This window comes from Eucyclogobius newberryi, unplaced genomic scaffold (genome assembly GCF_026437365.1).
Source record: "Eucyclogobius newberryi isolate DKJ021-1_F unplaced genomic scaffold, fEucNew1.0.hap1 SCAF_20, whole genome shotgun sequence".
NCBI classification, from domain to species: Eukaryota; Metazoa; Chordata; class Actinopteri; order Gobiiformes; family Gobiidae; genus Eucyclogobius; species Eucyclogobius newberryi.
Window position 1 is genome coordinate 5,674,077 of NW_027315835.1, and position 24,358 is coordinate 5,698,434.

Consider the following 24,358-nt stretch of genomic DNA (forward strand, 5'->3'; position numbering starts at 1 on the left):
CATTTGTTGCACATTCAAGAGAAAATGACTGAATCATGGTCAGAATGTCACAAGAACGAGATCACGATTCGGGTTTTTGTCACCGTATTGACCAGCCCGACCTGAAGTAGACTTGTTTTGTCCCCGTTTGTCCCAGTTTAGTCACAATTTTTGAGTCTTGAGGCAAAACTAGTTGAATAAGGACTTTTAACAATAAAAATAAAGCAATGGAATCAGGTTCTCTTGGTTTTTCAGTGAGTTTAAAAGTCCGTCATTCCTGGATAAACACTTTCTGCGTCCGACTGTCGACACAATTCCCTTCTCAAGGCACTAAATCGTGTCCGAATGTCCAGCAGGAGAAAAAGTATTGCTCTAGAAGTTTGAAAGTGATCCTTTTACTTTTACCTGAGTCATTAGCTGTACTTTTACTCCACAAAATTGAGTACTTCCATCGCCATACTCTGCGGTCGTCGTGCCGCTTCAAAACGGTGTGCGCAGCGCGAATTCTGGGACGTTTTCACGGACGTGGACGTTTCGCACTGGACTAGAAACACGTGTAACTATGACAACTCGCCCGAAGATGATAAAACTCATCCCGTCGCGAACAGGGCTAAAGTTTAACGCCGCCATCCATTCTGAGAGCTACAGGAGGCGCGTCGCTGAGCCCTCCTCCTCCTCCTCCCGCCCTTAATGTCATCACTGTTTCTCGGCCTCTATGAAAAACGATAAATCCCTGTTGTGTCATATTGCGGTGCCGCCCCCGTCGCCCCCGCTGCTATTTACCTGCCCGTAATGTGTTTGTATCTCTGTACTTAACGCCGCCTCGGTCAGGCCTCGGCGCTGCTCGCGTCCATCGCCGGTGCCGCGGGACCCTCGGCGTGTTTTTAACGTGCGGCGACGCGTGGAGTTCGGAATGCGTCTCGGCAAAATGGAAGACCGTTGAAACTTGCAAAGTCTATTTGAAGAGGCAGCAACGACATGGAGCGTACTGGAGCATGAATATGTAGAACACTTCTGGGTTGGGAAAGACACTAAAACAAAAGAAGCCTTATCGTGTGTGTGAGGGTTTAAAGTCTGAGGCGATTATTAAAAGTATTTACCTTTATTTAACCATCTGCATCTTTTTCAACCACTTGTATTCAAGGCTTCTGCTGTCGCTCAGCACTAGATCTCAGCAACACTTAACGACAAGAACAAGACCCGAGCGAACACGGCAGACAAAAGAAAATCACAATAAAACAAAAACAGATGAAACTATGGCACACAAACTCCAAAATAAACATCCAAATGTGTCCAATTTCAAGTCCAAATGTGATCGATCGGTCCAGTCTTTGATCCATTTCTTTGTTTCCTGCTTCCAGAAGTACATTTCAAAGGTATCCATTTGTTGTGTCCATGGCAGGAGTTCTGAGGCCCAAATACATTGTTTTTAAGTCCAGTGCGATGAGGATGAGGATGAAGATGATGAGGATGATGAGGATGTGATGATGATGAGGATGATGATGAGGATGATGAGGAGGAGGATGATGAGGATGAGGATGATGAGGATGATGATGATGAGGATGATGATGATGAGGATGATGAGGAGGAGGATGATGATGATGATGAGGATGATGAGGATGAGGAGGATAGTGATGATGATGAGGATGATGAGGAGGAGGATGAGGATGATGAGGATGAGGATGATGAGGATGATGATGATGAGGATGATGAGGATGAGGAGGATGAGGATGATGATGATGATGATGATAGTGATGATGATGATGAGGATGATGATGAGGATGAGGAGGATGATGATGAGGATGATGCTGATGATAGTGATGATGAGGATGATGAGGATGATGATGGACCAACAGTCTCGGTCCAATATTTCCCAGCCACATAACAGTCCCAGAATGCACCATGACAGTTTTGCTTCCTTATAACCACAGTTTCTGCAACAGTTTTGCGTTTCCTTGTGAATATTGTGCACTTTGACACATATTTCCAACAGAACCTCCTTCAAACATGTGATTTTGAGGTTCTTCGTTGTGATGTTCATATATTTTCCTATTCTTCATCCGTCCAAACAAAATCACACTCTCTTCCCCACTTATTTTTAACGTAATTTGTGGATTGGTTGTTCAAATTGTTCGTACATTTATATCATTTTGACATTATTGCCCTATTTAATGGCCAGTCAGAGGGTCAAAATGGTCTTTTCTCTGTTTGATTTCAGCGTTTTGACCTGCGTGACTCTAGATTCATGTGACGGTTTCTCTAGAGAATATACCGCTCTAACTAACGTCTCTGTAAATGTTCTCTGCACCTCACAGTTGTTGCGGCCCTGGTTTACACGAATCGCTCACTGAAACCCACAAACTCATTCATGAGACGACGAGCTTGGAGCAGACAGAGTTCAAAACTTCAGAAACACACATTTGAAAGTTGGTTCGTGGTTTAAGTTGGCGCCGGATCTTTTGAACGACGTAAAAGTCCTCGTTGACCAGCAGCAGCGCCCCCGTCTCCGCCTCCTCCACCTCCTCCACCTCCTCGGTTCGGTCCCGTCCCACTGCCGTAGTTTGCGCCTAATGCATTTTTAATATCTCTAATGACAGCAGAAGAATGGCGTCGTTAGCCGCGCTGCTAAAACGCTGACAAACTGTTTTTGGAAGAGCGTTTTCGTAATGATTTGATGTGGATTAACGCCCCGTCGTAACGAGCGCTTCGGCTTTGAGGGACAATGAGAGCTTCACTTTCCACTTTTAAAGTTCAGAGACGTTCATCACTCATTCGCTCGTGTTCGGGACATTAAAGAGGCCACCGGAGTGACACGGTGAGGACGTGGACACTCTGAGTGACATGGCGAGGACGTGGACACTCTGAGTGACACTCTGAGTGACACGGTGAGGACGTGGACACTCTGAGTGACATGGCGAGGACGTGGACACTCTGAGTGACACTCTGAGTGACACGGTGAGGACGTGGACACTCTGAGTGACATGGCGAGGACCTGGACACTCTGAGTGACACTCTGAGTGACACGGTGAGGACGTGGACACTCTGAGTGACACTCTGAGTGACACGGTGAGGACGTGGACACTCTGAGTGACATGGCGAGGACCTGGACACTCTGAGTGACACTCTGAGTGACAAGGTGAGGACGTGGACACTCTAGAGGGACACGGTGAGGACGTGGACACTCTAGAGGGACACGGTGAGGACGTGGACACTCTGAAGGGACACGGTGAGGACGTGGACACTCTGGAGTGACACGGTGAGGACGTGGACACTCTAGAGGGACACGGTGAGGACGTGGACACTCTGGAGGGACACGGTGAGGACGTGGACACTCTGGAGTGACACGGTGAGGAGGTGGACACTCTAGAGGGACACGGTGAGGACGTGGACACTCTGGAGGGACACGGTGAGGATGTGGACACTCTAGAGGGACACGGTGAGGACGTGGACACAGTGGTTCTAAAGCTTTGGTTGGACTGGGGCTAAACCCAGTGTCCTCCTGCGATGTCCTGGACCTGTGATGTCCTCCTGTGATGTTCTGGACCTTGTGTCTCGCTGAGCTGTGAATCCATTGGTGCAGGACAGTTAAACTTGTATAATGCCCCGCCCCCCTCGCCGTCACAGATCGCCGCTCGCCGCTTCGATTAAAACCAAAGGGAAAAATGAGCTCTTATGGAGACGATGTGAGGAAGGCCACACGACCAGGATTATGAAACCATTCAACAAGCTCCAGCACCGGCAGGACCGCCAGGACCGTCAGGACCGCCAGGACCGTCAGGACCGTCAGGACGCTCACAAAGGGGACATTGCCGACGCCTTCGCCGCCAACGTCCAGTGATGAAGCGGATCTTTTTTTCAGATTTGTGATGCGTTTTTTTTTTTCTAAGACGCACCGACACAAGAAACCGCACAGAAGCAGGAATAACTGTAGCATTTTACATACTCTCAAGGTCACGCGTACAAAGATGTAGACTAATACCGTATTTTCCGGAGTATAAGTCGCATCAGCCAAAAAATGCACAATAGAGAAGAAAAAAACACATATCAGTCACATTTTAGGGGAATTTTTGATACAATTTTCATCTTGAAATGGAGTTTAAAATAATAACAGATGAGAGAACATGGTGAATAGGTGCAAGAATGCTAACGCTAACTCCTTCAGCTACATGACGTATGCTAACGCTAACACCTTCAGCTACATGACGTATGCTAACGCTAACACCTTCAGCTACATGACGTATGCTAACGCTAACACCTTCAGCTACATGACGTATGCTAACGCTAACACCTTCAGCTACATGAGGCACAGACAGAACTGTGGTAAGTGTCTGGTATGTTAGCGTAACATATGAATAGTTATTCAGATAACTATAGCATAAAGAACATGCTAACAAGTTTAGCAAAGCATCAGTTTTACCCCAAATCACTAAATCCATTAAATTCTTCTTCCTCTGTGTCACTTCTAAATCAATTCTTTAGCCTTTAGTGATTTATCTCTGAAAATTAGCGAGTAATCACATTGACCCATCCGGATGAGCGTCAGAACTCCCTCTCCTGGCAGCAGAGGGAATTACAGTACGGAATGAAATGAATAAATAAACGTAAAGACGAGTCTTTCTTTTGAAACGCTTTGAAAGAAACAAAATCTGGATCCGGTGAAAGAGCGGAAAGTCGAATCACTGGTTTTAATAACTCTGTCTCTTGTCAACTGTTGCCATGACAGCGAGGTTAAAGGGGCACTGTGTAACCTTTCTGTGAGGTATTGATATGAGAATGTTCCACAGTTTGGCATTAAACGTATCCATTTCCATTGAGAAAAGCAAGCGATGCCAAGAACACGTGTATTTATCCATTTTTAATTGAGCTACATCTGTATTTTAATAGACATGTTTAATGCAATATTGTGGAACATTCCACCCCCCTCCAAGGGGAGGGGGGTGGAGAGGGGGGAGGGGGAGGGGGGATGATGACGCGTGCCTGTGGTTATGACGCGGTCTTGCATCCACCCCCCATCAGTTTGGAGATTCGAGGAAAGGAGATAGTCTGTAGTATAGCTAAAAACTGCAGGAATAAATCAAAAAAACACTCTGGGTACATATATGAAGCACAAATAGCAATGTAAGAAGGTTAAAAGCTCTGAAAAGTCGATTTTGCATGTTATGGGACCTTTAACACAGAGAAAACGCTGTATTGTTATATATTAAAGGACATATATTATGCGAAATGAACTCTTTTCTTTTAGTTTTTAACCTTGTTCTCACCCTGTTCGTCGTCACAAACTCAGCTGGAGTCACGTTCAGCTTCATTCACAGTTTGATGAATCCTGGTGATAAAGTCCTCTCCCCTCCGAGCCTCAGAAACACTCCGTTCTGAATCTCCTCGATCTGTGATGTCATATTCTACCTGTGACTCTGAGATACTTCTGCTGTTTTTAACTCCACAAAACACCTCCAGACTCGTTCTCGAGCATTTCTCCCGCCAAATCCCCGACAGAACTTTCCGGTTGCTGTTGAAGAGTATGTTGTAATTCCCCCTGCAGCCAGTAGATGGCGCCAAAATAGTGATATTAAAAAAAGCATCTAAAACATGAAATGCCAAACTTAAGGTATTAAAACATGTTTACAGACTGATAACAATACAGATACTGCATCATATTTGTCCTCTAAATGACGATTTTCACCAGCGCAGAGGATTTGGCCCCAAGATTGTATTGTTTGTCTATTGTCACTTTTTAGTTTCCCTGGAGATTTAAAAACGTACTTTGACCTGAACAATAATCTTGGATGTCCCTAAACGAACCCTCAATCTCTAAATTAATCAGAAAGAAGAGGCAGGAGCAGGACTTCTTGGCACCGCTCTGCGCCAAATGTTTTAGCAGATTCGGTTTAGGAACAAGCTCCATTTTATTGATTAAAAAAAAAAAAAGAAATAAAAATCCCGGCGGAACTGAAGGGAACGGGCAATGATGAATGTCCTCCTCCGATTCAGAAACGATATGGAATAAATTAGACGAGTGCGGCAGCAAATTGAAAAAAATAAGGATGTAAATGAGCTCTGAACGGCTCATCTCTTATGAAGAAACAGTCGATTTGGCGGCGGAACGATGAGCGATCGCCATAGAAACGTGATATTAGGCCCAACGCCGTCGTCAGAATTCACCTGTCACGAGAGATTTGCCGGGACCAAGTGGAGCAATGAGGAGATTAACTCGAGTAACGACGGAGTAAAGCGGAGGAAGCGGCGTGATCGGGACGGTGCGCGAGCGGAAAGTGCGAAGTAAGAATACTTTTGTTTTAACGGACGGATTTGACACAAAAAGTACTTTGTTTCACGCTTTGAAGCAGGTTAGAACAGTTCACTCTTTAAACACACTCTGAGCCTCACAAATCACTCCCTTTCAAGTTCCTCCAGGTGGTGGCGTCCCGGGTTAAAATGCAGCTTCACCTCGTTCTGTGGGCCCTTTTCACCATGGGCCCTTTTCACCATGGGCCCTTTTTGCCATGGGCCTTTTTCAACATGAGTCCTTTTTCACCATGGGCCCTTTTCGACATGGGCCCTTTTCACCGTGGGCCCTTTTCACCGTGGGCCTTTTTCACCGTGGGCCCTTTTCACCATGGGCCCTTTTTGCCATGGGCCTTTTTCACCATGAGTCCTTTTCGACATGGGCCCTTTTTCACCATGGGCCCTTTTTGCCATGGGCCTTTTTCGCCATGGGCCTTTTTCGCCATGGGCCCTTTTTCACCATGAGTCCTTTTTCACCATGGGCCCTTTTTGCCATGGGACCTTTTTACCATGGCACCTTTTTTACTATGGGCCCTTTTTGCCATGGGCCTTTTTCGCCATGGGCCCTTTTTCACCATGAGTTCTTTTTCACCATGGGCCCTTTTTGCCATGGGACCTTTTTACCATGGCACCTTTTTTACTATGGGCCCTTTTTGCCATGGGCCTTTTTCGCCATGGGCCCTTTTTCACCATGAGTTCTTTTTCACCATGGGCCCTTTTTACCATGGGCCCTTTTTGCCATGGGACCTTTTTGCCATGGGACCTTTTTTACCATGGGCCCTTTTTGCCATGGGACCTTTTTTACCATGGGCCCTTTTCGCCATGGGCCCTTTTTCACCATGAGTCCTTTTTCACCAAGGGGCCTTTTTCGACATGGGCCCTTTTTCACCATGGGCCCTTTTTGCCATGGGCCTTTTTCGCCATGGGCCCTTTTTCACCGTGAGTCCTTTTCACCATGGGCCCTTTTCGACATGGGCCCTTTTTCACCATGGGCCCTTTTCGCCATGGGCCCTTTTTGCCATGGGACCTTTTTTACCATGGGCCCTTTTCACCATGGGCCCTTTTCACGATGAGCCCTTTTCACCATGGGCCCTTTTTGTCATGGGCCCTTTTCACCATGGGCCCTTTTTCACCATGGGCCCTTTTCGCCATGGGCCCTTTTCCCCATGGGCCCTTTTTCACCATGGGCCCTTTTCACCATGGGCCCTTTTATCATGGGCCCTTTTCACGATGAACAAAACTTCCGATATTTGGCATTATGTTTTTGAACAAACTAGTGAGTAAAAATTGAAATCGTAGACCTTGCTGTGGATTTTAAAAGCAAAAATAGCGGTATCGGAATCCGTGAATATCGGTATCGGTGAATATCGGCGAGCGGCCACAGCACCAAGACCAATGTCGGATTACGATACTGACACAAAAATGCCGGACCAAACATTAATACCTCTACTTTAAAGGAGCACTTCGTAACTTTCCCACGTCCGCCACCAGCTTCTCGTCTCCATGGGGATTTCTCGGCGTAATGTCACACAGTTTGGCATTAAACAACGGGCACAAAGGCGGCGTGTGTTTTCGAGCTATTTTTGAGCAATAAAACACGGGTAAAACAAACAATGGATGGAACGCCGAGCCCCAGCGCTGCATGGAAATATGTGGACAATTAATTATGTTTTGCGCGATAAAACCAAACAAATAAAAACCTAAATGAAACCCTTTTTTACTCGTCCGCACGTCCCATTTTACGGCGTCTTTTTACCGCCGCCGCCGCGTACAGTTCATTTCCAAGTCACAATTAGCCCAGTCCAGTAAACGTGTTTGTTTTCGCTTCGGCGTTTTCGCGAATGCTGAAGGTCGCCGCCGTATAGTCCGTTTACGAGACGACGCAGATGTGATTTAGGGCCGTTTTGTAATCGGTAAACGGCCGTTAAAGCGCCGCAGACAGGTGCAGCTCCTGCTCGACGCTGGCGCACTCGGCCCGGCTAGCGCGGCGTCGTAATTAGCACTCGATTTAAAGAGACGATCACGTACGAGACATTCTTGAGCTTTTAAAACTATGCATTATTTGTGTTTTTATTGGCTTTTTAAAACATGCTGAGAAGCTGTATGAGCCCGCGGTTGTAAGGATCGTGAGGCTGGGGATGATTTGTGGACTTAAAGCAGAATTAAGGAACATTTTCACCGGACTGAACGTCTTTTTAAGTCCCTGGGGTGGTTAAATGTGTATTTTCCGAAGACAAACTCTCCTGAGAAACCCTGGCTCTTTTTGTTTGGCAGCGCGAAATGGTTTTGTATGTGATTAAACTGATTTATTATGAGAACAACAATGCTTTTTCGTCTTTTTCCTGACAATGCAGTTCCACAAAGGAGCTGCAGGGGGCCCTCTATCCACAGAGTTACTCGGTTCTGCTTTAGAAACAGCACAGAATCTCTGCCGAGTGAAACCGAGTGTTTTCTGAGGCTCAAAAAGGCGAGAAGATTTACTAAACAGGATCAAAAAAAAGATAATTAAGTGCAACATGATTCTTGGTATTTTTTGGATCAGGGAACAACGTTAAAAGGGTAAAGACTTTGTAAAATATGTATAATTTAAAGATGAAACTAACAGAATATTTGTTTTCTCTTTTAAACATGACATGTGCTGCGGAAAGACCCTTTGAAGCTCAAACAAAGCAAGATTGAAATGAAACACATACCATATTTTCCGAACTATAAGTCGCACCTTTTTTCATAGTTTTGGCCGGGGTGCGACTTATACTTATGTTTATACTTATATACTTATACTCTGGAGTGACTTATATGTGATATTATTTGTTATTTTCACACTTGCAACAGCATTTAATACTCCAGTGAGACTTTTTTCTTCTCTATTATGCATTTTTTGCTGATGCGACTTATACTCCAGTGCGACTTATACTCCAGTGCGACTTATACTCCAGTGCGACTTATACTCTGGAAAATACGTTACATTTAGCGTTTCTGATGACAAATCTGTGACATCACTGAAACTTCTCTTAAATTGATTACTCGGAAGAAGAATCGCGAGTGGCAAACATGATGGTCACAGGTTTATGTGGAGTTTATGTTCTTGTGTCTGTGGCTCCAGGTCCAACACTTCCAGGACAATAACAAAGAAGTCTCACACTCTACATTTAAATCGACAAATATGAATGTATTTTGTCTCAACACTTTACAAACGTACGTGCACCTTTTCTTTCATCTCGACAACACTCTGGGCAAGTTCTATGAAGCTTTTCTCGTAATGAATTCTTGAAACACAAACGCAAATAACGAGACGGTCTCTGTAAAACTAAGAGAACGTTACAGCTGAACCGGGACTGAACCAGGGCTGAACCAGGACTGAACAAGGACTAAACTAAGGACTGAACCAGGACTGAACTAGGACCGAACAAGGACCGAACAAGGACTGAATCAGGACTAAACTCAGGACTGAACTAAGGACTGAACCAGGACTGAACCAGGACTGAACTCAGGACTGAACTAAGGACTGAACCAGGACTGAACCAGGACTGAACTCAGGACTGAACTAAGGGCTGAACCAGGACTGAACCAGGACTGAACTAGGACTGAACCTAGGACTGAACCAGGACTAAACTAAGGACTGAACCAGGACTGAACTAGGACCGAACAAGGACCGAACAAGGACTGAATCAGGACTAAACTCAGGACTGAACTAAGGACTGAACCAGGACTGAACCAGGACTGAACTCAGGACTGAACTAAGGGCTGAACCAGGACTGAACCAGGACTGAACTAGGACTGAACCTAGGACTGAACCAGGACTAAACTAAGGACTGAACCAGGACTGAACTAGGACCGAACAAGGACCGAACAAGGACTGAATCAGGACTGAACCAGGACTGAACCAGGACTGAACTCAGGACTGAACTAAGGGCTGAACCAGGACTGAACTCAGGACTGAATCAGGACTGAACCAGGACTGAACTAGGACTGAACTCAGGACCAAACAAGACCATAACTCAGACTGATATCGCTCTGAGCCAGGACTGATCAGGCGTCTCCTCCTTCTCGTCGGCCTCTGCTCTCCCCGACTTTCGTCTTTTTTCCACAAACGTCTTCTCCCGTCGCCGGTTCACGCTCTCTGAACAAACAGGGAAACACGGTGTCACGAGCGCCCACCTCCCCCACCCCCCAGCCCCGCCCGCCTCACCCCCCTGCCCTCCCCTGCCCCGCCCGCCCCCCCCCGTCGCAGATGCAGATGGACTGTCAAAAGTACGACGCCGAACGGCTCTTTCGCATTAAAGGCGCCGGCGTTATCGCGTGTCCGGGGCGCTGGGGCGTGAGCCGGCTCCGACAATACGACGCGAGCGCGAGACGTTTGCCGAGCGCGGGACAATTATCGGGGGGGAAAGGATGTCACCGGGGGACATTACATTCAAAGAAGACATTTCATACTGTCGGAGATATCAGCGTGTTTTGGCATATTCCGTGTAGAACGAATGGTTTTACGCATTTGTTGTTTGGACGCCGTTGGTTTTTCAGTTTTTCTGGTGATGGTTATGCCGTGTGTTGTTGTTGTTGTTGTTGTTGTGCTTGGAATGCTCCACGGTACGGCATTAAACATATTTATCTGGGATTAAATTGATTGCAGGTGATTTTACTGCCTTGTTGTCATTTTGGTCGTCAAGAAAATGCCATATCGTCTGCGAACGTGACACTCGTCCATCAAACCACAGCAGAAACTCATCTTCTATATTTAGATGTTTTTTTTGAAAGTGTGAGCAGGTTTGTATTAAGATGAAATGTATGTGATTTCTTACCTTTATTGGATTAAGCGCCACGTACGGAAATATATTCACGTGTTCCGGGACCATCCAAAGCATCGCAGACGTTTTCAGAACTACTGTTTGTATCTGGGCCTCAGAACTCCTGCCATGGACATGATGGATGGACACATTTGGAAGGCACTTCTAGCAGCAGAGGAAAAGGGAATCGCGAAAAAATTGGTGACACAAACTGCGCGGACGTTCAAGGGCTGGAGATCATAATTGACCTGCGAAAAATGAAAAAAACATGTAAATAAAAAAATCTACTTTGGACTCAATCTGAAAATGTAACACACAAAAAAACACATTTAATAAGAACTGGACTTTATTATTCTTTAGATGCCACACCCCCTTACATTATTATTTTCAATCATACCTAATTTGTTTCTTTCTGGTCTTTTCCTGTTTTTTTTTTTTTTTTAGTTTTTTCAAATAAAAAATAAAAAAATATAAATAATAATATTAAATAAATACGTACGTAAATAATAGAAAAAAAATATAAACGTATTTCTAACAGGTAATCAAAAGAAATGGACCTCAAACACACAGATGAGCTGCTCGTTGGTTAAATCATGACGTTGGGCTCGTCAAAAAATGAAATTGATTGAATTTAGATTTAGATTAAAACAAAACAATAAGACCACAGACACTTTAAAACGTGGCTATGTCTCTGTATTCATTTAATTCAAATATTTCTCCACATATTAAAGCAGAAAGCGCTCCACATTTGTCCGTATCGACTGCTCTGAGCGGAGCCGGTGCAGTCGAAAGCGAAGTCGCCGGCCTCTGCATTAAACGTATTGTGTAAAACAGCAACATTTGTCACTGTCAGACGCAGCTTTGTAAATGTGGGCTCATCCAAGCGTTCACTTCCCTGTTCCTTTGTCTCAGTCTGTCAGGGCTAAGGCCAGATATGTTCATAATGCTACCGGGATATTATTGTGCTGTGGGAGTAAACGACACGAGTGGACGGGTCGCGCACAGTCGCGGTCGCTTCATGTCGTGCCGCTCGTCCGGTGAGGTTGCCGCTCGTCTGGTGGCTGCCAATCTGTGCGCGGAGAATCCAACGGTCTTCGCCCTGTCGGACCGGAATCCACTGGACGTTTGGTTATTAATGTGCAATCGATTAGCACAAGCTTAGAGACGTTAAAGTCCAAATTAAAGGTTCTTCTGTTTTTATAATTCTGACTTAGTTTAATGATGTAGAACCTGTGGTGAATATTTATCGCAGTTTTACTTCTGTTAAGTTGCCGTTTGTGATGAAAAATACAAGTTTAAAATGACAGGAAGTGGAGCTGAATCCCTCTGTGATGTCATCAGTGTGCGACACAGAGACAGTTTAAACCATGGTTGGACTAAATAAAGGTGTTTTATGGTGTTATTGTGTCAGATCAGAACTGTTGTCATTTATGTGGAGTTTGGCTCTTGTTTACAGTCTGGTTGCTATGGTAACAGCTGTGGAATCACCTCTACCTGTGTCATATTTGTGCTCAAGACCAACCAACTCTCTCCGGTCGTTTTGTGTGTTTATTACGTTTTGTTACGTTTGCGTTTCGTTACGTTTGCGGTTCGCTCGCTGTCCATTACAATTGCAGTTCGTTACAATTGCGGTTCGTTACGCTTGCCTTCGTTACGTTTGCAGTTCGTTACGTTTGCAGTTCATTACGTTTGCGGTTCGCTACAATTGCGGTTCGTTACACTTGCCTTCGTTACGCTTGAGCTTCGTTACGTTTGCGGTTCGTTACGCTCATGGTTTGTTACGTCCGCGTTACGACTGGAGAAAGCGGATTGCAAAGGTTCGATTACAGTTACTCAGAGAAACCGATTGACTCGCTCTTTTCCGTTTCTCATTCTGTCCAGAAAAGTCGAGTTCGCACATCGTCCTCCGTCTGAAACGTCGACATTAGGTTTTCCCCACGTCTCCGCGGACACTCGCCGTAACAGCTCGCGTTGTTTCGGGGTTAGCGCCGGCTTCGTCCAATCAGAACGCGTTTTGAAACAACCCGAAACGCCGACGCCGCGAGTGATTTATACCGGGACGGAGCGGCCGGACAGAGAGATTGCATCGGGATTAGTGTGCGGAGGTTGTATAGTTTAAAACCAATCTGCGCTCTAAGTGAGGAATGAACGCGGGAAAGGCCTGACACCTTTTAGCATTGAAACAAATGGCTTAACCTTTGAAACTCCGGCCTCAAAAACAGCAGAAACGGGACATTACGGGCCATTATTCACCCGGGGTCTATACATAATAATAGAGTCATCAATAACCGGCTCAGAGCGGGAAAAATGAACAAGAAATCTGCTTTAGGTTTATTGACCGGTCGCTTATAGTGAAGCGCGGAAAAATGGCGAAGGATTAAAGCCGGCATCAGTAACTTTTTGAGGCTCGAAGTTCGTGTACTCGGATGAACTGAGATTTGTTCTGTTTTTAGCCATGTTTTGATAAACTTTCCAGCTCATAAACGTATGTAATAAATAAATAAATGGGTGTTTTTTTGTCAGATCAGAACTGTTGTGTCATTTATGTGGAGTTTGGCTCTTGTTTACAGTCTGGTTGCTATGGTAACAGCTGTGGAATCACCTCTATTTATGTCCAACCAGGAAGTACAAATGTAAACTTAACACAGGCAAAAGGTTTAGTCAAATGTGAAATATAATTATGTTCAGTGCGTTTTAGTGAAATGTGTCCTTTAATGTGTCTCATGGACTTTAAAGAAAATACATAGTTCATAGTTTATGCATCTTAATCATTTCTCACTATTATCACGTTTGGGTTTTTTTCGTCATGTTTTTAATCGTTTACAACAAAATGGCCCCATCATTCTTTTCTCTCACGTTGTAATAAAAGATGAAAACATAAATGAGACGGTGCTTTACATCTACAGAGGGAAATGGCATAAATATTACAATCTTTAATTCATAAAACAAATTGCTGTTTTTGCTTCAGGCAGAAATCTGAAAAGAGTTATTACTCAGTGTGACGTGTTTTACATTTGCCGTTGTCGTCGTCCACATGTTCAGGAGCCGTGGGATGGCACCTGACTTAAATCACATGTAGGAGGTGCATTCAGGGGCCATTGTTGTACATTTAGGGGCCATTGTTGTACATTCAGGGGCCATTGTTGTACATTCAGGGGCCATTGTTGTACATTTAGGGGCCATTGTTGTACATTCAGGGGCCATTGTTGTACATTCAGGGGCCATTGTTGTACATTTAGGGGCCATTGTTGTACATTCAGGGGCCATTGTTGTACATTCAGGGGCCATTGTTGTACATTTAGGGGCCATTGTTGTACATTCAGGGGCCATTGTTGTACATTCAGGGGCCATTGTTGTACATTTAGGGGCCATTGTTGTACATTCAGGGGCCATTGTTGTACATTTAGGGGCCATAAGCTGAAACACACTGAGGAGCTTTGTGCGTCTCATTTAATATTGACAACAGTTTAATTTATAAATATATGTTATTGTCCCCACTGCTGACAGCAGAGGGCGCAATGTGTGGTGTTTAATGGTGAATCGATTTGTGGCTCTCCTTAACATTTGAGAGCAGCTTCATGAGGTAAAGAAGGTGTGAGGAGCAGTGAGGAGGTGTGAGGAGCAGTGAGGAGGTGTGAGGAGCAGTGAAGAGCAATGAGAAGCAGTGAGGAGGTGTGAGGAGCAGTGAAGATGTGTGAAGAGATGTGAGGAGCAGTGAAGAGATGTGAGGAGTAGTGAAGAGGTGTGAAGAGATGTGAGGAGCAGTGAAGAGGTGTGAAGAGATGTGAGGAGCAGTGAAGAGATGTGAAGAGATGTGAGGAGCAGTGAAGAGATGTGAGGAGCAGTGAAGAGGTGTGAAAAGCAGTGAAGAGGTGTGAAGAGATGTGAGGAGCAGTGAAGAGATGTGAGGAGCAGTGAAGATGTGTGAGGAGCAGTGAAGAGATGTGAGGAGCAGTGAGGAGCAGTGAAGAGGTGTGAGGAGCAGTGAGGAGCAGTGAAGAGATGTGAGGAGCAGTGAAAATGTGTGAAGAGATGTGAGGAGCAGTGAAGAGATGTGAAGAGATGTGAGGAGCAGTGAAGATGTGTGAAGAGATGTGAGGAGCAGTGAAGAGATGTGAGGAGCAGTGAAGATGTGTGAAGAGATGTGAGGAGCAGTGAAGAGATGTGAGGAGCAGTGAAGAGGTGTGAGGAGCAGTGAAGAGGTGTGAAGAGATGTGAGGAGCAGTGAAGAGATGTGAAGAGATGTGAGGAGCAGTGAAGAGATGTGAGGAGCAGTGAGGAGCAGTGAAGAGGTGTGAGGAGCAGTGAAGAGATGTGAGGAACAGTGAAGAGATGTGAAGATGTGTGAAGAGATGTGAGGAGCAGTGAAGAGATGTGAGGAGCAGTGAAGAGGTGTGAAGAGATGTGAGGAGCAGTGAAGAGATGTGAGGAGCAGTGAAGAGGTGTGAAGAGATGTGAGGAGCAGTGAAGAGATGTGAAGAGATGTGAGGAGCAGTGAAGAGATGTGAGGAGCAGTGAGGAGCAGTGAAGAGGTGTGAGGAGCAGTGAAGAGGTGTGAAGAGATGTGAGGAGCAGTGAAGAGGTGTGAAGAGATGTGAGGAGCAGTGAGGAGCAGTGAGGAGGTATGAGGAGCAGTGAAGAGGTGTGAAGAGATGTGAGGAGCAATGAAGAGATGTGAGGAGCAGTGAGGAGGTGTGAAGAGATGTGAGGAGCAGTGAAGAGATGTGAGGAGCAGTGAAGAGATGTGAGGAGCAGTGAAGAGGTGTGAAGAGCAGTAAAGAGGTGTGAAGAGATGTAAGGAGCAGTGAAGAGATGTGAGGAGCAGTGAGGAGCAGTGAAGAGATGTGAGGATCAGTGAGGAGGTGTGAGGAGCAGTAAAGAGGTGTGAAGAGATGTGAGGAGCAGTGAAGAGATGTGAGGAGCAGTGAGGAGCAGTGAAGAGATGTGAGGAGAAGTGAGGAGGTGTGAGGAGCAGTGAGGAGGTGTGAGGAGCAGTGAAGAGGTGTGAGGAGCAGTGAAGAGGTGTGAGGAGCAGTGAGGAGCAGTGAAGAGATGTGAGGAGCAGTGAAGAGGTGTGAGGAGCAGTGAGGAGCAGTGAAGAGGTGTGAGGAGCAGTGAGGAGCAGTGAAGAGATGTGAGGAGCAGTGAAGAGGTGTGAGAAGCAGTGAAGAGGTGTGAGGAGCAGTGAAGAGGTGTGAGGAGCAATGAGGAGCAGTGAGGAGGTGTGAGGAGCAGTGAAGAGGATTGAGGAGGTGTGAGGAGGTGTGAGGAGGTGTGAGGAGGAGTGAGGAGGTGTGAGGAGGTGTGAGGAGGTGTGAGGAGGAGTGAGGAGGTGTGAGGAGGAGTGAGGAGGTGTGAGGAGGTGTGAGGAGGAGTGAGGAGGTGTGAGGAGGTGTGAGGAGGAGTGAGGAGGAGTGAGGAGGTGTGAGGAGGTGTGAGGAGGAGTGAGGAGGTGTGAGGAGGAGTGAGGAGGTGTGAGGAGGTGTGAGGAGGTGTGAGGAGGAGTGAGGAGGAGTGAGGAGGTGTGAGGAGGTGTGAGGAGGAGTGAGGAGGAGTGAGGAGGAGTGAGGAGGTGTGAGGAGGTGTGAGGAGGAGTGAGGAGGTGTGAGGAGGTGTGAGGAGGTGTGAGGAGGAGTGAGGAGGAGTGAGGAGGTGTGAGGAGGTGTGAGGAGGAGTGAGGAGGAGTGAGGAGGTGTGAGGAGCAGTTTCCAGGTCCAATAACATAAGGCAGTTTATGACAGAGAATGGGCTCTGAGGCTGAGTGTCATGACGCTTCCAGACCTGAAGGAGGCGCATGTTACAGATGTATGTAAATATAATACAATATAAAACACACCAAAGTAACCAAAAGAGCCTGAAAGAACGAACGTGATGCATTTAAAAGCGTTTTTCTCTCTGTGTGTGGGACGTGCAGGTCCATCATCGAGTCACGTCGCTCACCGCCATTTTACCTCAAGTAAACGGTGAGAGCAGAGAGAGAAAAGCTGTAGGTTTCTGCTGGAGTAGGCCTTTTGTGTAGGAGGTCATTACAGAGGGAGCGCAGAGGAGCCCTAGGGGAGGGAGGAGGTGCCCCACTGCCCAGGGGGAGCGAGGAGGAGGCGTCCCACTGACCAGGGGGAGCGAGGAGGAGAGTCCCACTGCCCAGGAGGAGCGAGGAGAAGGCGTCCCACTGCCCAGGGGGAGCGAGGAGAAGGCGTCCCACTGCCCAGGGGGAGCGAGGAGGCGTCCCACTGCCCAGAGCACAGGCAGGAGTCCTGTGAGGAGGCGTCCCACTGCCCAGGAGGAGCGAGGAGGCGTCCCAATGCCCTGAGGGAACGAGGAGGGGTCCCACTGCCCAGGAGGAGCGAGGAGGCGTCCCAATGCCCTGAGGGAGCAAGGAGGCGTCCCACTGCCCAGGAGGAGCGAGGAGGCGTCCCACTGCCCAGGAAGAGCAAGGAGGCGTCCCACTGCCCTGAGGGAACGAGGAGGGGTCCCACTGCCCAGGAGGAGCGAGGAGGCGTCCCAATGCCCTGAGGGAGCAAGGAGGCGTCCCACTGCCCAGGAGGAGCGAGGAGGCGTCCCACTGCCCTGAGGGAGCGAGGCGGCGTCCCACTGCCCTGAGGTAGCGAGGAGGCGTCCCACTGCCCTGAGGGAGCGAGGAGGCGTCCCACTGCCCAGGAGGAGCAAGGAGGCGTCCCACTGCCCAGGAGGAGCGAGGAGGCGTCCCACTGCCCAGGAAGAGCGAGGAGGCGTCCCACTGCCCAGGAGGAGCGAGGAGGCGTCCCACTGCCCAGGAGGAGCGAGGAGGCGTCCCAATGCCCTGAGGGAGCGAGGAGGCGTCCCACTGCCCAGGAGGAGCGAGGAGGCGTCCCACTGCCCTGAGGGAGCGAGGCGGCGTCCCACTGCCCTGAGGGAGCGAGGAGGCGTCCCACTGCCCTGAGGGAGCGAGGAGGCGTCCCACTGCCCAGGAGGAGCGAGGAGGCGTCCCAATGCCCTGAGGGAGCGAGTAAGCGTCCCACTGCCCTGAGGGAGCGAGGAGGCGTCCCACTGCCCAGGAGGAGCGAGGAGGCGTCCCACTGCCCAGGAGGAGCGAGGAGGCGTCCCACTGCCCTGAGGGAGCGAGGAGGCGTCCCACTGCCCAGGAGGAGCGAGGAGGCGTCCCACTGCCCAGGAGGAGCGAGGAGGCGTCCCACTGCCCAGGAGGAGCGAGGAGGCGTCCCAATGCCCTGAGGGAGCGAGGAGGCGTCCCACTGCCCTGAGGGAGCGAGGAGGCGTCCCACTCCCCAGGAGGAGCGAGGAGGCGTCCCACTGCCCAGGAGGAGCGAGGAGGCGTCCCACTGCCCAGGAAGAGCGAGGAGGCGTCCCACTGCCCAGGAGGAGCGGGGAGGCGTCCCAATGCCCTGAGGGAGCGAGGAGGCGTCCCACTGCCCAGGAGGAGCGAGGAGGCGTCCCACTGCCCTGAGGGAGCGAGGCGGCGTCCCACTGCCCTGAGGGAGCGAGGAGGCGTCCCACTGCCCTGAGGGAGCGAGGAGGCGTCCCACTGCCCAGGAGGAGCGAGGAGGCGTCCCACTGCCCAGGAGGAGCGAGGAGGCGTCCCAATGCCCTGAGGGAGCGAGTAGGCGTCCCACTGCACTGAGGGAGCGAGGAGGCGTCCCACTGCCCAGGAGGAGCGAGGAGGCGTCCCACTGCCCAGGAGGAGCGAGGAGGCGTCCCACTGCCCTGAGGGAGCGAGGAGGCGTCCCACTGCCCAGGAGGAGCGAGGAGGCGTCCCACTGCCCAGGAGGAGCAAGGAGGCGTCCCACTGCCCAGGAGGAGCGAGGAGGCGTCCCAATGCCCTGAGGGAGCAAGGAGGCGTCCCACTGCCCTGAGGGAGCGAGGAGGCGTCCACTGCCCAGGAGGAGCGAGGAGGCGTCCCATTGCCCAGGAGGAGCGAGGAGGCGTCCCACTGCCCAGGAGGAGCGAGGAGGCGTCCCATTGCCCACAGGACAGACAGGAGCGCCGTCTTCTAAAATCATCACAATTATTATTTTGTACTTCTCACGATTATATTGTTATTTATTGTTATATTGTTAATATTCACGATGATCGATTAACCCAATAATCTTGACGTCCCTCTTGACATCGCCGTTCCGTTTGGTTTCAGGACTACGTACTTGGGCCTCAAAAACAAATGGGCACTTTTAGAAGTATTGTGATATTGTTTCAGCCATAATTCTGCCTCTGTAGAGTGATAAATGTATTTACCACTACTTCTGCGTCTCTTTTGTTAAAATCGTCTTTTGGTCGTTGCCTAATGATGGACCTTTTGCACGCCGGAACACAAACACGGCGTCTTTTGGATCCCGAGGCGGAGAGGGGGAAGTCCGACTCGCAGAACCCGGCCCCGCCCACAATGCATCGCCGCGACGCGTGACTGACAGCCGGCTACATCGGAGTCGATCGTTACGAAGCACTGGCCGTTTCGGAGATCAGCGAAACGGAGATTGTAATTAGAGTGTGGAGCAGAGTCGGGATCCAGAGCGGTGAAGAGGACAATGAAGCGAGACTTGTACGAATTTTATCTAGAGCCAAACGAAACAACAGTTTCCACCTCGACGGAGAACTAAGAAAAAAGACGAAAAAAGTCTAAAATATGATCTAAAGTGAGTTTTAAATGTTCAGTGTTCACGTGCACGGCAACTCAACAGCGACTCCGAGTCGCTTGAAACGTCTTTGTGGACCAATTTATCATTTTATTTTCCAGTCGAAATGGATGATAATATAGTCAACAAGTCAGCCATTTTTTTTCAGATTTATCGACGAGTAGAACCATTGTAGGTTGAGACTTTTTAAATACATTTTGAACCAATTAAAGGTTCAAATGTGGTGACTGAAGGCTTCTGCATGGAGAAAGTTTAACAAAAAGAGAGTATTATTGACTTTTCCTCCATGATAACACGAGCGGCGACTTTGATTGGGGAAATGACGGCTCAAAGTCATTGGTTTAGCAGCTCTAGCGCGGGCGTGGTCTTCTCTTTCGCCAAACACGCATGAAAATATGCAGCAGAAGAGTGGATTTTATGGATATTTAATGGTTATTTTGCGACTCGGACGGCAACAGCGAGAGTGCCATGTGCGTGTGGAGTTTGCAGATGCTCGCCAAGTTGCTCGCCTTAAGTTGCTTGCCTTAAGTTGCTCGCCTTAAGTTGCTCGCCAAGTTGCTCGCCTTAAGTTGCTCGCCTTAAGTTGCTCGCCTTAAGTTGCTCGCCTTAAGTTGCTCGCCAAGTTGCTCGCCTTAAGTTGCTCGCCTTAAGTTGCTCGCCAAGTTGCTCGCCTTAAGTCGCTCGCCTTAAGTTGCTCGCCAAGTTGTGCTACCATCGCTATGTCGGTGTAATCCCTCATTCGTCCAGGCGTGTTCCATAGTAGAAAAAGCTTCAGTTGTAGTCATCTGGACTCAGTTTGAAAAAATAGACGTTTCGACTCTCATCCAAGAGTCATTGTCAATAAAAGAATTTAGATCGAGAACTCCGATATTAATACTGTTCTGTGGTAAGACCCACCCATTGGGAGGAGCCTTCCTGAAGTAGAAGGAGTTGTTTGTTTCAACAGAAACTTCCCCCTTGTATCTACCGAGCTAGCCTATTCAGAATCTTAATGGGCTATTAGAATCCTCTTTGTCTTTGTGGGACCCTGGCCCAACCACCCTGAGTACCTGATTAGCATCTAAATGTCCTGGTCCTCTACCTTTCCAGGGGTTCAGTAACCCATTATAAATAACAGGAAGATTAAACCTTAGCCCTCCATTTCTGTTTAAAGAAGGTCTTTCTTTTTTAACAAAAATAGCTTCCTTGACTCCTCTTTCAAACCATCTTTTCTCCCTGCTTAAAACCTTCACCTCACCGTCTTCAAACGAGTGATTAGAGGCTTCAAGATGAAGATGCACGGCACTCTGTGGTCCTGAACTTGTATTTCTTCAGTGCTGATAAAGTCTCTTGTGTAGAGGCTGTTTAGTCTCACCTATGTACCGTTCTTTACAGCTTTCTTCACTGCATTGGATCGAATAAACTACATTGCTCTGTTTTTGAGTCGGCAACTTGTCCTTAGGGTGAACCAGTTTTTGTCTTAAAGTGTTTCCTGGTTTAAAATAAACAGGGACTTTGTGTTGTCTAAAAATTCTCTGCAGTTTTTCCGACAGGCCAGACACATAAGGGATAGAAACACCCTTCCTTCTCTGTTCAGTTTCCCTTTTGTCCTGCTTCTTGGTTCTCTTCACTCTGTTGAGAGCCCAAGCGGGGTAACCACAGGCTGAGAGGGCATTTCGGACATGTTTTTCCTCTTTCTTCTTGCGCTCTGAGCTGGTGGGCACACCTTGAGCTCTGTGTTGTAAGGTTCTGATCACACCCAGCTTGTGCTGTAGTGGGTGGTTGGAACCAAAGAGCAGATACCTGTCCGTGTGTGTAGGTTTCCTATATACTTCTATTTGGAGTTTCCCGTCCTCTCCTCTGATCGTGGAACAATCAAGAAAGGCCAAGCGATTCTCCTTAGCGTCTTCTCTTGTAAACCTGATATGTGGGTCCACAGCATTGATGTGGTCAGAGAAGGTTTCCAGCTCTTGTTTCTTGATTGTTACAAAAGTATCATCGACATAGCGGAGCCACAGTTTTGGGGCTATGCCTGAGAATGAGGACAGTGCCTTCTTCTCAAAGTGCTCCATGTACAGGTTGGCCACTATGGGAGAAACGGGCAAGCCCATGGCACAGCCATGAATCTGTCTGTAAAATTGTCCCCGGAATTGAAAGTAAGTGGTGTTCAGACAGATGTCCAACAGTTTACATATGTGTTCAGGTGTCAGTTTGGTCCTTTCCTGTAGGGTGGTGTCTTCCTGCAGTCTGATCCTCACTGCTGCTACTGCATCAGAGGTCGGGATGCAGGTGAACAGGGACACAACATCATATGAAACCATGAGGTCATCTGGGTCCAGTTGGAGATGTTTCACTTTATCCACAAAGTTGTGCGTGTTTTCCACATGATGTACCGAATTCCCCACAAGCGTAGCCAATATAGTTGTTAAATGCTTGGCCACATTGTAAGTGATGGAATCTGTGCTGCACACTATGGGTCTGAGTGGAACCTCCTTTTTGTGTATTTTTGGGAGGCCATAAATGCAAGGTATGGCTTCACCAGGATACAGTCTGTAATACAGAGGCCGGTCTATCGCTTCCTCTTTTTCCAGCCTTTGTAAACAGTCTATCACTTTCTTCTTGTAGCCACTGGTTGGATCTCTTTTCAAGTCCAGATGACTACAACTGAAGCTTTTTCTACTACCATCTCTATGCCTATTTAGGTCTGGTTTTACAAGTGCACAAGCGCCGTCATGTAGCGTACAAATCTATGTTCTGGTGCATTTAGGCTGGATGAAGGTTTTTTCTACTTGAACAAGCAGCAGTGGGTGTTTTTTTGGAGCTTCTTTTGGTAATTTAGTACTTTATCTGGTTACTTTTATCACAGCTACTTCTAACTAATTACTTTTTTGAAGGCTCTTGACCAACAGTGATTATTGATGACTGGAGAGAGGAGGAGAGGAGGAGGGAGGGGGAGAGAGGAGAGACATATTTCAAACATTATGCACGAGTTAGAGTCATAAGAGGTCTTTCCGTTTGTTTTTTAGTCTGTTTAGTCCAGATAATTATTACAATCATCAATTGCGGACATTCTTCCTGAAGAATGTGGACAGCTACAGGAACTTGTGAATATAATTGATCTCTTCTTCTTCTCCAAAATACATCCACAAGCGGCCGTGTGTGCTCCATACTGCGGCCCACGCGCCCACCGTAAAACCCCCTTCCATAATAAACCGCAGTAAAGCTTTTCGGAGATGGCTTCCCGGATGGCGGGGGGTGGCTATGTGTTCTGTCGCGGCCCCTTCTCCCCTTAAACTTTAATCTTTCCTATTAATTCCCTGCTACTGGAGAATGTGCGAGGGTTAATGTGGCGTGAAGGCGTTTTTCACTGCACAATCTCTGCAAAGCTAATTAGCTTCAGGTGCTAAATGCTCCAAACTGCCATCCATTTGGGCAGACACAGCTCGCCGCCCGCCGCCGCCGCCCGCTCCCTCGTGCCACATTTCACTGGCGAGGACGTGAAGAGGGAGGAAGAGCTAGGAAGGAGGCGAGTAAACAGTCGTCATGAAGACTAGCATGCTAAAGGAGCGGCAGAGCAGTCACAGTAGTAGTAGAAGTAGGAGTAGTAGGAGGGGAAGGAGTAGTAGTAGCAGTGGGAGTAGGAGTAATAGTAGTAGGAGTGGGAGTAGAAGGAGGAGTAGGAGTAGTAGGAGTAGGAGTGGAAGGAGTAGGTGTAGGAGTAGAAGTAGGAGCAGTAGGAGTAGCAGTAGTAGGAGTAGTAGGAGTAGGTGTAGGAGTAGAACTAGGAGTAGTAGTAGGAGCAGTAGTAGTAGGAGTAGGTGTAGGAGTAGTAGGTGTAGAAGTAATGGGAGTAGTAGTAGGAGTAATATGAGTAGCAGTAGTAGGAGTAGGAGTAGAAGTAGTAGGAGTAGAAGTAGTAGGAGTAGTAGTAGTAGTAGTAGTAGGAGTAGAAGTAGTAGGAGTAGAAGTAGTAGGAGTAGTAGGAATAGTAGGAATAGTAGGAGTAGAAGTAGTAGGAGTAGAAGTAGTAGGAGTTGTAGGAGTAGAAGTAGTAGTAGGAGTAGTAGGAGTAGTAGGAGTAGGAGTAGTAGGAGTAGAAGTAGTAGGAGTAGAAGTAGGAGTAGTAGGAGTAGAAGTAGGAGTAGCAGGAGTAGAAGTAGGAGTAGGAGTAGTAGGAGTAGAAGTAGTAGAAGTAGTAGTAGGAGTAGTAGGAGTAGAAGTAGGAGGAGTAGGAGTAGTAGGAGTAGTAGGAGTAGAAGTAGGAGTAGTAGGAGTAGTAGGAGTAGAAGTAGGAGTAGCAGGAGTAGAAGTAGGAGTAGGAGTAGTAGGAGTAGAAGTAGTAGAAGTAGTAGTAGGAGTAGTAGGAGTAGAAGTAGGAGGAGTAGTAGGAGTAGTAGGAGTAGAAGTACGAGGAGTAGTAGGAGTAGTAGGAGTAGAAGTACGAGGAGTAGTAGGAGTAGTAGGAGTAAGAGTAATAGTTTTGGAAATACCCAGCGCAAAATTAAATCTTAAAAATGAGCTTAAAAAGAGACAGAACCTAGTATAATGTGATATAACTGTTTTGTCTTACTAAAAACATAAATATTGTGTATTAGTTTGAATATAAATAAAATACAGTAATTTAAAAAAAATATGTTTCTATATTATTTAACTGAAACATAATATGCAACATGTACTTTTTTGACCTTGTTTTCGCTGCTCTTTCACAAAAAC